Source organism: Triturus cristatus, chromosome 10, assembly GCF_964204655.1.
Source record: "Triturus cristatus chromosome 10, aTriCri1.1, whole genome shotgun sequence".
NCBI lineage: Eukaryota > Metazoa > Chordata > Amphibia > Caudata > Salamandridae > Triturus > Triturus cristatus.
In genome coordinates this window covers 883,753,869-883,768,056 of record NC_140593.1, presented here as the reverse complement: position 1 = coordinate 883,768,056, position 14,188 = coordinate 883,753,869, and positions in this window count along the sequence as shown.

Sequence of the window (14,188 nt, the reverse complement as noted above, 5' to 3'; positions counted from 1 at the left end):
TCGAAAAGATGATGGGGGGGTGCAAGTCTGGTTTTATCTTGAAAAAGTTCATTGGATTTCATTGTCGTCTGTGGAGTTATAAAACACAGCTAAAATAAAGTGTTGGCAAGTTACCGGGGGTGAATGATGTGGAGAACAAGTACCCATACTGGGTTACGAACCACTGCAGTTCTTGGGCGCATACATGGGCTAAGCACATTGGTTATTCCTTTTAGTACCAGGTACTGGGGTGGGAGAGTTGGATTGTGTCACAAGTTGCAGTACCGCACAGCGAGAGAGTGGTTCAAGTTTATAGTGGCTGCAGGAGCCCCAGCATGTTGGGCACATTTGAATATATGACATGCAAGAGAAGGGTGGGGGAGGGGGGGGACAGGTCTTATACCAGGTTTGAATTAATTACTAACTTGGGATGTGAAGGGCCTTAAGTCTTACCCTAGGGCACATAGAATACATTAATTTCTACTTCCTCCTTATCAAAGTGGGTCTCCTACAAAATATTGATTGCTATGTTGCAGGCGAAGCTCTAGGCCAGGGAGTAAATTAAAAAGGCGAGCAAGAGGTCGTGTGGGGACATTTACACAATGGGATATTCTAGTTTGCAAGAAAGGATTTTGATTTGGTTAACTGCAGGTGTTTAAATTCCTGTATTTGAAATCAAAGTGGATAACCAGGAGATGTGTGCTGGTCTATGGGTTGTTGGATGGAGTAGAAATATATTTTGTTAATATCTACACACAAAATGTTGATGACAAGTTTTTCTTTTTAGGAAATACTCCAGATCATATTACACTATATAGGTATAACACAGATATGGCTTTTTTTATGATTATGGTAGTTATAAAGATGTCAACGTGGAGAAAGGACTAAGCCAGCCTTTAGTAAAGGTATTTTTGACAGCTGTATCCATGCTTCAGCAAAATGTGCTCATAGGCTAAGAACTCACATTTACGCAATATCTATTGGGGATAACTCCAGGTAGAAAGAAATATTAAATACAATGTAAATTTGCAGTGTTCAGGACAATGTTTGGTTTGTTAAGAGCTGCTTTTCAATTCACTGGTTAAGACCCAGGGCACCCGCATATAACAGTTGGGCAAGAACTATGATTGAATGGATTATAGAAGAAAGTCAAATGAAAAGTGAGGTAAAATGGCAAGCGGTCACATGACTGCAATGCTCCAGAGCTTGTCCTACCCTCGGGAACAGTGGATTGACATAAACTGTAGTGGACAACATTGAAGCTAAGCACAGGGTAGGGGGGGGGGTATCATGGTAGATGGGAATATTGTGAGGTTTGAGCTTTGGGGGCTCCAGACATACTGATAGGATTAAAATAAGATTAAGAACTAGTGGTATCCATAAGTGGGGACTGATTGAAGCCCTGGAGGGGGTCTGGACCTTTGATGGAGTTATCTCAAAGTTGTGAGTGAGTGGGATTGGGGTGGGTTCTGTGCATGGCCGCTTTGGTTCTCTCTACCACTGAAGGTCATTGAAAGACTTCAGATTCTGTTCTTGTTGCACCCTTTGCTGCTGCTGTTAGAGACTTTGCAATGTTTTATTGTGAACACTCTGAAATTGTTTTTTTTATAAATGTTTACATTAATTTTCAAATAATTCCTCAGAGCAATGACTGAAGTCAATGTTATTAGTATGTTGTATGTAGGGGTCTGGGCATTTGGGTTTGTGTACTTTCCACACAGAAGGTAGAGTGAGGAGGTGCCCAGAGCGACTTTGAGGTTTGTCTTTCCGATTGATTGAATTTGGAGTGCCCGGTATATTTCTTTGCCTACACAAAATAATTACAGCTATTCTTTAATTTCCTCTCTGTGACGTGGCCTCTGCTTAACTTCTTTAAGTCAAATCAATCCTGGCCCAACTTTTCTATTACCTAGGCAAAAATGTTACCTCTGATTACCTATCACCGTCCACGTTTGTTTATCTTTGGGGACATTAGTGAAAATGCTTAATACAGTAATAATGTTATAGATAAATCAATGCGAAGGTCTGTCTGATGGAAAGCAAGCACAGGTGTCAGTGTCACCAAAGAAGACATCAAGCCATTGGCAATATGAACCTGCAGTGAACAGCAGATACGGTCTATAGAGAGAAGGGTAGCAAGAAGACATTGTGGCCCCACCAGCAAAGTTGGTTATAGCAGCACTTCACAAGAAAACATGCGGAAAGATGGCTGCAGTGACATTAAAGAGAACCGGGAAGCAGCACACTGCTCAGAACTGCAGTGTGTCAGCCGAGCATCATCTGAGAAATAGCCACACAGTATTGGGGTTGCCAGCTTGCATAAAAAGCAAAAAAATTGTGCATTTATTTCATCGCAGTAAGGTGAAATTGGGAACACTAATTTCATAGCTTGTAAGTGGTCATATGCTGTATGGTTTCCCTGATATGCTATATGTGTCTTGTTAACTTTTTACTGCACAACTCAGTCGGTTTATCAATAAAATTGGGAACACTTCATGTTAAATTGACCAACGATCAGGTCATGTTTTTACATTTGTGTTATATTTGTCAGAGGGTCTTTTTTCCACAGTCAGGATTATGATACACAAAAGTGTAATTCTATCAGTGCCCGTGTGTGGGGAAGTTAAGTTCATTGGCTAGCAGGTCTGCTTTCCGAATTGGTTGAAAGGGGGTTATGAAATTTATCAACTGGGAGTTTGGAAAATTCTTTTGATTCTGCTGTCTTATGTACCCCAACCTAGGCCTAAGTAGCAAAACCACCTTTCACCTACATTTGTACTACCTTGCTCTGCATAACAGTTCAAGCACTGACCTTTTACCCAATTATGTGCTGAATAAATGTTTTTCTTGAAACTAGCCTCATTTATTATGCACGAGGATTCTTAGAAAAGTCCCCTACACATGACATACATAACAGGATTAACATACTCTGTATAAAAGTCATGGTCATCTTCATCCTAGTGTGAAAGATCTACATTACATAATTGCAAGTACTGATTTAGGCTCATTTACAAATTCATACTCCCAACATATAGTTTGAGGTAGGAACCCGGAGGCTATCATTATGGTATAAAGGAACCATACCTTCACTAGATAAGCAGAGGAGACACTTAAACGCTGATACTGGGGTCCTGCATGCTGAAGCTTCAACACGCAGTAATCTGAAATCCCTTGCATAGTGACCAAGACGGTCCTTCGTTCTCTCCAAATAAAGTAATGGATGTGGATCTTTCATAGGGGATTCATGGCTTTAAACCCACATACATGCTAAGTACACTTGGGTAGGGTGCGCATCATAGGAGTAAGCTTACTCACGGCCATGTTTATATGCCTGCATATATTCACTGTTTTAGCACCATGGTAGAATTATGCCTTCCATTTACTCTGTTGGTGCTAGTAATATTTTTACATTTGCTTCTGTCTAATGGTTGTCGCAGCAAACATGTTTTATACTAGAACAACGCTGGTTCAATAAATGCTTATTGAAAAAAATCCCTATCATTTATCCTGTGTATCTTTCTGAGACTAAGGGAGTACCATTGACTGAGCAAAAAGTACTGTACTGCTTCCACGATCCCTGAAGAGTCAAGGATGGTCATGTTTGATGGTCGCCGGAAACTATTCTCTACTTTGTAAGGTTAGGGGCCTTATGGTGGCACTGTGAGCTAGCTGGTCTATAGGCTGACATATCCTTCAGGGGTGCCCAGAAGCAGCCTTGGCACAAAGCCTTTAGTTTATGTTACCTACAAACATGTAGATCCTATGTATTATTAAGAACTACAAAACAATCTTGACTGCATATTAGCTGCCTAAAATGGTTTCCTGGGTTATTCAGTGGAGGCAATGCCTCAGTAGTTTTTACTCATAGACAATCTTGAACCAATTCACATCACCTAAGTAACAGTTCATTATCAGTTTTTTTTTGTTTGGTGAATTCATCCTTTCATGCCGCTCATCCTAGAGTCTTGCCTGTCTTTTGGGCCTTCACAAAAGCTAGCAGCTCATTATAGGACAGACACACTGAAACAACTACCACAACATATCATCTGGACATGAATTTCCAGTGGTAAAGAGTTACAATCAGATATTAACCTCCACTTAACCTTCATTGCAGACTGTCCCCACCACCACCTACTTCCCTATTGCTAGGGGCAGTGATACATTTTCAGCTGGCTGGTGCTATATTTTTTAGGAAGAAGACTGGTTGAGTATGGCTTTATCCAGCTGCTACTTTTTAGGTCTGGATTGAAAGCACAGCTGTCACCTGACCTTATGTGGTCATCAGAAAACGTGCTTCAATAAACCTCGAGTGAGCAGCTTAGGCACCGGTTTGATATCTGCTTTTGATAATGTAGATGTTTTGGTAGCCCACATACAAAGTAGTTTCACTGCCTCTGTTACACCATTGGGTGAAATATGTCACATGGTGATGGGGCCTAGTCAATGGAGGACCCATGCCCACTTGTTATTGCAGAACAGGCTAAAGCTAACAGCTGCCGCTATTGATTAATGAGTGTATTTTTCTCTCATTCAAGGCGGGCACGACAGTTGAGTGCAAAGATGTAGCTGCATTGGCTTAGTTTTTCCTCCACCTTACCGTAGACATATTGTACTGCAACTATGGCTATCTGACATTACAAGGCAGAGTTATGGATCTACGGCCCTTGCCTGGGCAACACAGGTAGTCTGAGCACCTTTGCCCAAACCCCGTTTGCACAAAACCACCACTGTATTGAGCAGCAGGTAGCACTGCCGAGCGGAGCAGAAGCACTCCCCGGCTGAGTAGCATAGAAGTGGCACAGTCTGAAGCCTCCATCAAGCCCCTTCCATTCCCCATGCAACACCTACAGGACACACTCATTGACAATAACTTAATTGTGTGGGCTTCCTGGAGCAGGTTCATATGTTGCTCTGTATGTGCATGCACTGCAGTCAAGAGACCACTGCCATATACGTTCAGCAGAGCATGTAATCGAATACTGATGGCAGGGATGTTGCAGCAGTCCAAGGAAGTACTGAAGGGGCCGGGTACATGGCACATGGGGAAGCATGGTTGGGCAGAGGCACTTGTAAGGTACACCAGAGCAGCCTGAGGCAAGTAAATTAATCTACCCGACTCAGGCCCTTCCCAGACATCATGGAAACACACCTCTCCACCCTTCGGCAGGTAAAGACAATGCACACTACAGACTTGTCCTCCTCACTCAAGTGCCAAAGAGAACGTTCTCAGAATTGTTATCACCACCCTGGAGTGCACATGTAAAGCACAGTTCCAAAATATGATTTTCCCCCAACACACCTTTAACCTTTAAGTCATGAGGTAGACACTGGAGACAGCAGCCCAGGTACAAACATTCACCATGCGATTGTACAGCAATTAAAGCTGAGTCATGTCCAGAGCAGTCCATCATTTTTTGCCCTGCAGTAAGCTCACAGTACCTACCTATGAAGGAAAGGCAGGGAATGCCCTCACGACTCATGGTCTCTGTTCATTTTCTAGCAAATTAGCACACCTAGCTTTATACCAACACCACCTTCAACTCTCACTGGTCTTTGTGAATCACTGAATTTTGAGAATAGCAGCTTGCTTTGTACAATACCAATCCATCTAACAGCAGGCCCTGAAATGCAACTTGATAATGTCCTCAGGGGGAGAACATGAACCTGCAGCCTAGAGGTAAAACATCTTGCAACCGACCACTGATCTGTAGATATCTTCCATATGCACTTCATGTGCCGACAATTTAAAATGATCTCACCAATGACTTCATGCGCTTGTCCTAATTGATCTGGCTTCCAGATGTCCTGGGCCTATCTCTACTGCCTTCGTTTATGTTAGTTTTTGGCCGTTTGTACACAAAATAACTGGAAGCTAAAACCTCACCATTTTTGTTTTCTCTATTTTTGAAAAAAACGAGAAATTTGAACCACAAAGTAAAGAATTGTTTAGCACCATAGCCTCTTCTTAAAATCCCTTTCTGTGACCGATCTTACTACATTTTGTTTTGAAAATTCCTCTTACTATTGATATATACTCATCAGTATTTTAAGATAACAAATTGTACACTACAGTGGTGTGACTATTCTCAATCATATGTGCAATTAAAATTTAAAAAAAAATCTGTAATGTTAAGTATTTTTGAATCATCAATTTCTCACATGAAGATATGATAAAAAATTGAAATCTTACTGTGTTTCAGATTGTATGTTTTGAAACAAATTACATCAATCTTGTCATTTGAGCAAATCTCTAATATGCAGAATACATTACATGTATAAATATAGTCTGTAGAGGAAATATGGATTTCCACATACAGAAAATAAAGCAAGCTGTGAATAATAGAACTGCCACCCAGTTTTCTGGCAAACGTTTGCAGTGCCCTGTTGGCTTAGATGTATTGCTTGAAAATATTGGGGGTTATTCAACTTTGTAAGATATCAACTGGGACTCTGAAGGGTGATCAGATCCCATAGATAGGAATAATGTGTAGACAAGTATCTGTTTGGGGTCTGTAAGGAGTGCATCTTTGCTGCCTAATAATGATGTTCTATGTCCAGTGAGATCTGGTCTGCTTCCTCAACTCTGCAAATCAACTTTCTCTTTGCAATTCATGATATTTTCTTTTGCCACTGGTAAGTACCTATTCTTGAGTGACACTTCAAAAGTCGAAGCTTGGACTATGCACATGGTGAGACAGACACATTAGCTAGAAGAGAATCACCATCTTTACATAATTGACCCTGCAAATCAAGAGATAAACAGATTTTGATCTAATAATGTCTTACCTGCTACATACTTTGCCCTGTATTTTTGTATTTCACTCGTTCTAATATTTTAAGTTATTGGGGTACTAGGAGATTCCAAATTATTGTATCAGTTTTTTCACCATTAAATCTGTATCCTCTTTGAGAGAATACATTTCAATTGCACATAAGCCCGATCACAAGACTCAAGAAACCATCTACCTATTGTTACTTTCTCATCAATGGATCGGAGTTGAAAAACACTTTTAACCCTATTTTTTCCAAACGGCACAAAGTTCAATAAATAAACAATTTAACAGAAAATAAAGAGCAAGTGAGCACCTCTGCCTGGATCCTGTTATCATCGACTTTTGGTTGGTTAATTATTCAAATTGTTGCATTTGAGTTATGATCAAATGCCTTTCCTCTTCTAACAGGTCTATGTGTAGATGGGAGCAGTTAATGCAAAATCAATGCATGCTGTGAAAAGGAATATGCTACTTACCAGTATGCATCTGTTCTTGGCATGTAGAGCTGCAGATCTACACACTTGTGCATAGATCGCCATCTGGTGTTGGGCCCGGATGTTTGCAGTTTGTTTTTCCTCTGATGATGACCCAGGAGATGGACTGGTTTGTTGTATAACCAAAGAGGAATGGGAGAGTCATTTCAAAAGTCTGAACTATTCAGACGCAGATGAAATCATGGTCACTGCCCCCTCTGATAGGGACAGTACTGCCATTATTTTTGATAAAAATGAGGTCTTGGTTGCTATAATGGGTCTTACTGCTAATAAAGCGCCAGGCCCTGACGGAATACCGCCGGATCTCTACAAATCTGATCCAGCTTTCTGGGCTCCCATTCTGGCTGCTGTTTTTAATGCAGCAGCCTTATTGGGTAGCCCGGGGTCTTGGGGTCTCTCAACAATAGTTCCCGTCTTTAAGAAGGGAGACAGGGGGAGTGCTCTCCGTTATCGACCAATATCCTTAATTGACTCGATGGTGAAAATCATGGGGAGAGTTATACTTCAACGCCTAACAAGTTGGACGAATGAAAATAAGATCCTGTCGATCGCCCAATATGGATTTTGTGAGGGGCGTTCTACTATAACTCAATGTCTCAACCTGTTTCTTTTATTGAATAAATATACCGTTGTGTATAAAGGAACAATTCACCTTGCCTTCATGGATCTGTCTTCAGCCTTCGACTGTGTCAACAGGGGGAGGCTGTGGCAGACCATGAGGGACAAAGGTATTGATAAGGGGATTGTGGAGTTCCTTGCGGATCTGCATAATGACACAAGAGCTAATGTGAGGTTTTCATCGACCGGGGAAACTACAGGAAGTTTCAGTATTAATAAAGGAGTACGTCAGGGGTGTATTTTGGCCGCTTTCCTTTTTAATTTTTATATAAATGATCTAGAGGCTGTACTACAAGAGGTTAAATCAGATTGCCCTAGAGCTGGTGCGAGGGGTATTCCTTTACTATTATATGCCGACGATGCGGTCTTAATTTCTCGAACAGAAGTAGGTCTCCAGGCATTACTGAACGCTTTTAACAATTTTATGTCTGAAAGGGACCTTATGGTCAACAATTCGAAATCCTATATAATGCATGTTGGCCGCCAACCAAAAAAGAAGTTTAATTTTAAATTGAATGATGTCTTGATTCCCATCACCCAAACATTTTCATATTTGGGTGTCTTATTTGACACGAAACTCAGCTGGGCTCCACATTTGGCCAAGAAAAAGGGGGAAATGACTAGAGTCAATGCCTCCATTTTCAATATTGCTTCCAAATTAGGGAATAAGCCAAATGTGGCTATGATGAAATTATATAACTCTAAATCCATAGCCACTGTAGTATATGGTAGTGAGATATGGGGCTACACTAATGATGATCAACTACAAATAGTTGAAAATAATTTTTTAAAGCGTTTGTTATGTGTTCCAGGTAGCACCTCGAATTTAATTGCACATGAAGAACTTGGTTGCCAGTATCTATCAGACATTGTTGGTTTAAAACCATTGTTATGCTGGGTAAAACTATGGTTAAGTGCTGAAATACCTCTAACACATTTAATAGTGGAAGACCTTATATCACTTGATCATGCCATGTGTGTACCCTGGCTTAAATATTTGAAGTCCCAATTTTTGAAGCTTGGCCGCCTGAATCTGTTTGATAAACCAAGGGAAATAGTTAAGGGTGATGTTGCAGCAATTAAGAAAGCTTTTTCACAGAATTGTATTGGTTTAAGAAATGAAGTTGAGCTTTTAAAACCTAATGTTAGAAAGTATATCATGTTGAATACTTGTGACTCCATGGAAAGGTATCTAACATGCTCCTTTACCTCCCACGAGAAATTTTTGCTGACTCGATTTAGGTTTAACATCTTTCATCATCTTTTAATTAGACCCACGTCAGATATTTTTAAGAAACCTGCAGCTCCCTGTGGCTGCGACGGGAAGTCTCCACAGGATATGCTGCATTTTATCTTTTTATGTACATTTTTTGAATATCCTCGGAGGCGATATCTTGTTACTCTTTTAAAGAAATTAAATTTTAAACAAATTAGACCTGCCTTTATGTATTTACAGCTGCTCCACTCGGATAGTGTTCTCCAGGTGCTAGAATTCTTAAAATTGACTTTGAGATTTAGAAAATGCTTAGATGAGTAACTGTAACTTACTATGAATTATCAGTAGTCAATTGCACTAATGCACTTTTTTTTTCCTTTTTGCACTCTTCTGCCCTTGCACTCTTTTAAGGAACTTATGTGTTGTATGTTATTGTGATTGATTTTGTAATTAACGTGATGTTTTTATTATGTATTGTTTATTGTTATGTACTTTTATGGATTGAAAAATATCCGAAATAAAGTCATTATGTATCTATCTACTAGGAGATTCCAAATTATTGTATCAGTTTTTTCACCATTAAATCTGTATCCTCTTTGAGAGAATACATTTCAATTGCACATAAGCCTGATCACAAGACTCAAGAAACCATCTACCTATTGTTACTTTCTCATCAATGGATCGGAGTTGAAAAACACTTTTAACCTTATTTTTTCCAAACGGCACACAGCACAAAGTTCAATAAATAAACAATTTAACAGAAAATAAAGAGCAAGTGAGCACCTCTGCCTGGATCCTGTTATCATCGACTTTTGGTTGGTTAATTATTCAAATTGTTGCATTTGAGTTATGATCAAATGCCTTTCCTCTTCTAACAGGACTATGTGTAGATGGGAGCAGTTAATGCAAAATCAATGCATGCTGTGAAAAGGAATATGCTACTTACCAGTATGCATCTGTTCTTGGCATGTAGAGCTGCAGATCTACACACTTGTTCATAGATCGCCATCTGGTGTTGGGCCCGGATGTTTGCAGTTTGTTTTTCCTCTTGGAAAGTCTTTGGAAGTCACAAGGTCGGTGACTCCTCCTTTGGATCGTATTGTGCATGGGCTTTGGCTCCATCCTCAGATTGTTTTTCGCCAGCAGGAAAAGATGGAGCGTAGTAGTAGTAACAGTGAAGATGCCCATGTGTGTGTTATCTAAATAAGATAAACTGGAACAGATAAATGTAGCCGGGGAGGCGTGTGTAGATCTGCAGCTCTACATGCCAAGAACAGATGCATACTGGTAAGTAGCATATTCCGTTCGAGGCATATGAGCTGCAGATTACACACTTGTGCATAGATTATATAGCAGTACCCACCGTTAGCGGCGACCACCCATATCTGTTGCAGTGGTTTGAAATAATGTTTTGAGTACAGCCTGGCCCACACTAGCTTGTTGCTTAGTTTGCACATCTACACAATAGTGTTTGGTGAAAGTGTGCGGTGTTGACCATGTAGCTTCTTTGCAGATATCATCTAATGGGATGTTCCCCAAGAATGCCACGGAAGCCCCTATTTTTCGTGTAGAATGAGCTTTCGGGGGAATGGATAACTTTATGGTAGCAGATTTGAATGCATTTTACAATCCACCTAGCTATCCCCGATTTTGAGATGGGGTTACCTTTGTGTGGTGGAGAGAAAGAAACAAACAGTGGTTTGGTCTTACGGAAAGATTATGTTCCCTGAATGTAGTAGAGTAAGGCGCGTTTCACATCCAGTGTGTGAAGAGCCCTTTCTGCAACTGTCTGTGGTTGCGAGAAAAATACTGGTAGTTCTACTGTTTGGTTAAGGTGAAAGGGAGAAATGACTTTAGGGAGGAATTTTGGGTTGGTACGGAGAACAACTTTGTTATGGTGCATTTGGAGAAAGGGTTCTTGGATGGTAAGTGCTTGTATCTCACTGATCCTTCTAAGGGAAGTGATGGCTACAAGAAAAGCGTTTTTCCATGTTAGGAACTGTAGTTCGCATTTATGGAGAGGTTCGAAGGGAGGCCCCATTAGCCTTGTGAGAACTATGTTTAAGTTCCACACAGGTGAGGGTGGCACTCTGAGGGGGAATTATTCTTTTAAGGCCTTCCATGAAGGCTTTAATGGCAGGTACTCTGAAGAGTGAGAGATGTTGCCTGTTTTGTAGGTAAGCGGCAATAGCTGCGAGGTGTAGTCTAATGGACGTATAGGCTAGATTGCACCTTTGTAGGTGGAGTAAGTAGCCTATTATGTGTTGAATGGACACGTCCAGTGGATTGATGGTGTTGTTATGGCAATAAACAACAAAACGTTTCCACTTGGCGGCATAGCACGCTCTAGTGGTAGGTCTTCTAGCTTCTCTGACGACGTTCATTCAGTCAGGGGGAAGATTTAGGTACCCGAATTCTAAGATTTCAGGAGCCAGATCGCAAGTTTGAGCTGCGCTGGGTCCGGGTGTTTGATCTCTCCATGGTTCTGGGTTAAGAGGTGTGGAGAGAGGTGTAGTTTTTGGTGTGGCACTACAGATAGTTCCAGCAGTGTGGTATACCACAGTTGTATGGCCCACGTTGGAGCTACTAGGATTAGTGTGAGGGAGTGTTGTTGTAGTTTGCGCACCACTAGTGGAATGAGTGGGAGAGGCGGAAAAGCGTACGCACATTTTCCTGACCAGTTCATCCATATCGCATTTCCTTTGGACAATGGGTGTGGGTATCTGGCGGCGAAGCTTGGCCATTTGGCGTTTTTGTGGGTGGCGAAGAGGTCTATCTGTGGATGCCCCCACATTTGAAAGTATGGGTGAAGAACTTGCGGGTGAAGCTCCCACTCGTGGATCTGTTGTGTCTGTCTGCTGAGCAGATCTGCCACTGTGTTTTGAACTCCTGGGACATGCTGAGCTAGGAGAAAGATTTTCTGGGGTATCGCCCATCTCCATATGCTCTGTGCTAGGTGAGAGCTGTGGAGAGTGTGTGCCACCTTGTTTTTGGATAGAATACATGGCTGTCATGTTGTCTGTTCGGATCAGGACTGCCTTGCCAGAAATTTGAGTTTGGAAAAATTTTAGGGCTAAGAAGATTGCTAGTAACTCCAGATGGTTGATATGGAGTAACTTTTGTTGAGGTGTCCACTTGCTCTGTGTGGTTAGATGTAATAGATGAGCTCCCCAGCCGGAGAGCGATGCGTCCGTTGTCAGTACTATTTGAGGAACCGGGTCCAGGAACGGTCGACCTTTGGAAAGGTTTGTGGTGTTCCACCACTGCAGAGAGCGATGGGTGCGACCGTCTACCAACACCAGATCTGTTAATTGACCCTGGGCCTGGTTCCATTGGCACGCTAAGCACTCTTGGAGAGGACGCATCTGGAGTCTTGCGTGATCTATGAAAATGCATGAGGCCATCATCCCTATTAGTTGCATAAACACTCGAGCTGGAAGGGAGTGTTGTAGTGCGAATTTTGCGCGTAGAGCCCAAATGCTTGCAATCCTGGCCGGATTGGGGTAGGCTAGCGCTCTTGAGGTGTCTATGGTGGCACCGAGGTATTGTTTTATGTTGGATGGTTGGAGATGGGACTTTTGGTGGTTTACTGTGAAGCCCAGCTGATGGAGTAATTGAATGGTGGTAGATGTGTGTTGAACACACCGATTGTACGACCCAGCTTTTATTAGCCAGTCGTCTAAGTATGGGAAGACGTGGATGTGTTGTCTTCATAAATGTGATGCTACCACTGCTAGGCACTTGGTGAATACCCTTGGCGCTGTTGTGACTCCGAACGGGAGCACCTTGAATTGGAAGTGTTGTCCGTCCACTACAAATCTGAGGTACTTGCGGTGAGCTTTGTGCACCTGAATGTGAAAATACGCGTCTTTTAGATCTAGGGTAGTCAAAAAGTCGTTTTGGGAGAGAAGCGGAAGTACTTGCTGAAGCGTTACCATATGAAAATGGTCGGAGTGTATGTACGTGTTTAGGGGTCGGAGATCTAGGATGGGCTGCAGAGTCTCGTCCCTTTTTGGTATGAGAAAATATAGAGAGTAGACTCCCATGTTTTGTTGGTTGGTAGGAACAGGTTCTATTGCCTGTTTTTGTAGGAGGGAGACCACCTCCTGCTTTAGGAGTGTTAAATGTTCTTGTGACATTGGGCGCTGCCTGGGTGGAATGTTTGGGGGGGGGGGGGGGGTAGATATTAGTTCTAGGCAGTAGCCTGATTTAATTATTTGTGTCACCCATTTGTCTGAGGTGACGGTAGCCCAGACGGGAAGGAAATGTTGGAGTATGCCCCCCCCCCGACCGGAGTGGAATGGTCTGGGGGGGGTGGGGGGGGACGAGTCATTGGGTAGGCGTTGTGGCAGAGCAGGCGTTGTTTGTTTTGCCTCTGCCTTTATTATTGTTACCCCTATAGCCGCCTCTTTGATAACCCCCCCGTGAAGGTGGACTGAGTGGGGGATTTGTACGAAGTGGACGCGGTATCTGAGGAGTAGCCTCTAGATGTACTGCGAAAGGAAGAGCGGCAAAAGGAGCGTCTAGGAGGGTGTGACTGTAAGGCTCCCATGGACTTCGCCATATCCATATCTTTCTTCATTTTTTTTCTAGGGCCTCATCTACCTTTGGGCCAAATAGATGTTCCTGGTCAAAGGGATGGTTAAGGATGGAGGCTTATACCTCCGGTTTAAACCCTGATATTCTCAGCCAAGCATGGCAACAGAGGAGGACGCTTGAATTGATGGCCCTGGAAGCCGTGTCTGCTGCATCTAAGGCATAGCATATAGAGGGGTTTGTGATAGTCTTACCCTCTTGAATTAGTTCGTAGGCCCTAGCTTTATATTTCTCAGGGAGGTGGTGCATTATGCTCTCTAACTCGTCATAATGTGCCCTGTCATATCTGGCCAATAGGGCTGGAGTATTGGCGATACACCACATATTGGCTGCTTGTGACGCAGTGCGTTTCCCTGATGCATCCAGTAGCTTTGACTCTTTGTCAGGTGGTGGTGCTTCGCCAGACGCCTGGGAATTTGCCCTTTTACGTGCAGTGGATACAACTAGAGAGTCTAGTGGCGCTGGCCCTCTGATGTAGGGGGGATCTGTAGGGGCAGCTTTGTATTTTTTCC